General features: G+C 38.9%; 1 protein-coding gene across 1 annotated transcript in view; it reads right to left on the bottom strand.

Annotated features, from left to right (window-relative positions):
• Positions 1-2,093, bottom strand: part of LOC137657340 (probable G-protein coupled receptor CG31760) — a 271,566-nt gene that overhangs the window by 45,944 nt on the left and 223,529 nt on the right. The gene's annotated exons all lie outside the window — the stretch shown is intronic.

The raw sequence follows: 2,093 nt of genomic DNA, 5'->3' as shown, positions 1-2,093 counted from the left end.
TCATCGCATTTAGTTTTCATTTGTTTCGTGGAAGACGATTCAAGGTCTCTGTTGCAAGGTGTTGCATAACTCCGAAGAGAAGAAAAAATGAAAAAAAAAAAATGGAAAAAATTATGACGTTGGCTCTCGGGGAAAGGATTGGAACCAGAGCTGTTGGAAAAATGTATGACTCGAAATTTCAAATCCGAAGATGATTGGAACTGCTTGATTGGATGAAAAGATAAGAATCTAAATCAGAAATCAGAAAATGACCGAAACTAATGTTTTGAATCTGAAAGAGTTAGAGCTCAAAGATTAAAGTTCAAAAATTATATGTTTAAAAAACGATTGGAACCGACTGAAACAGGATCGGAACCAATGATGCGGATAAAAGAAGGATTGAAACCTGGGATTGGTAGGACAAAAGAAGAATTGAAACCTAGGATTGGTAGGACAAAAGAAGGATTGAAACCTAGGATTGGTAGGACAAAAGAAGGATTGAAACCTAGGATTGGTAGGACAAAAGAAGGATTGAAACCTAGGATTGGTAGGACAAAAGAAGGATTGAAACCTGGGATTGGTAGGACAAAAGAAGGATTGAAACCTGGGATTGGTAGGACAAAAGAAGTTTTGAAACCTAGGATTGGTAGGACAAAAGAAGGATTGAAACCTAGGATTGGTAGGACAAAAGAAGGATTGAAACCTAGGATAGGTAGGACAAAAGAAGGATTGAAACCTGGGATTGGTAGGACAAAAGAAGTTTTGAAACCTAGGATTGGTAGGACAAAAGAAGGATTGAAACCTAGGATTGGTAGGACAAAAGAAGGATTGAAACCTAGGATAGGTAGGACAAAAGAAGGATTGAAACCTAGGATTGGTAGGACAAAAGAAGGATTGAAACCTAGGATAGATAGGACAAACGAAGGATTGAAACCTAGCATTGGTAGGACAAAAGAAGGATTGAAACCTAGGATAGGTAGGACAAAAGAAGGATTGGAACCTAGCATTGGTAGGACAAAAGAAGGATTGAAACCTAGGATTGGTAGGACAAACGAAGGATTGAAACCTAGGATTGGTAGGACAAAAGAAGGATTGAAACCTAGGATAGGTAAGACAAACGAAGGATTGAAACCTAGCATTGGTGGACAAAAGAAGGATTGAAACCTAGCATTGGTAGGACAAAACAAGGATTGAAACCTAGGATTGGTAGGAAAAAAGAAGGATTGAAACCTAGGATAGGTAGGACAAAAGAAGGATTGAAACCTAGCATTGGTAGGACAAAAGAAGGATTGAAACCTAGGATTGGTAGGACAAAAGAAGGATTGAAACCTAGGATTGGTAGGACAAAAGAAGGATTGAAACCTAGGATAGGTAGGACAAAAGAAGGATTGAAACCTAGCATTGGTAGGACAAAACAAGGATTGAAACCTAGGATTGGTAGGACAAAAGAAGGATTGAAACCTAGGATAGGTAGGACAAAAGAAGGATTGGAACCTAGCATTGGTAGGACAAAAGAAGGATTGAAACCTAGGATTGGTAGGAAAAAAGAAGGATTGAAACCTAGGATAGGTAGGACAAACGAAGGATTGAAACCTAGCATTGGTAGGACAAAAGAAGGATTGAAACCTAGCATTGGTAGGACAAAAGAAGGATTGAAACCTAGGATTGGTAGGACAAAAGAAGGATTGAAACCTAGGATTGGTAGGACAAAAGAAGGATTGAAACCTAGGATAGGTAGGACAAAAGAAGGATTGAAACCTAGCATTGGTAGGACAAAACAAGGATTGAAACCTAGGATTGGTAGGACAAAAGAAGGATTGAAACCTAGGATAGGTAGGACAAAAGAAGGATTGAAACCTAGCATTGGTAGGACAAAAGAAGGATTGAAACCTAGGATTGGTAGGACAAAAGAAGGATTGAAACCTAGGATTGGTAGGACAAAAGAAGGATTGAAACCTAGGATAGGTAGGACAAAAGAAGGATTGAAACCTAGCATTGGCAGGGACAAAAGAAGGATTGAAACCTAGGATTGGTAGGAAACCTAGGATTGGTAGGAAACCTAGGATTGGTAGGACAAAAGAAGGATTGAAACCTAGGATTGGTAGGACAAAAGA

This window comes from Palaemon carinicauda, chromosome 18 (genome assembly GCF_036898095.1).
Source record: "Palaemon carinicauda isolate YSFRI2023 chromosome 18, ASM3689809v2, whole genome shotgun sequence".
Taxonomy (NCBI): Eukaryota; Metazoa; Arthropoda; class Malacostraca; order Decapoda; family Palaemonidae; genus Palaemon; species Palaemon carinicauda.
Note: the sequence above shows the minus strand (reverse complement) of the source record. Positions and strands in the feature narration are given on the sequence as shown.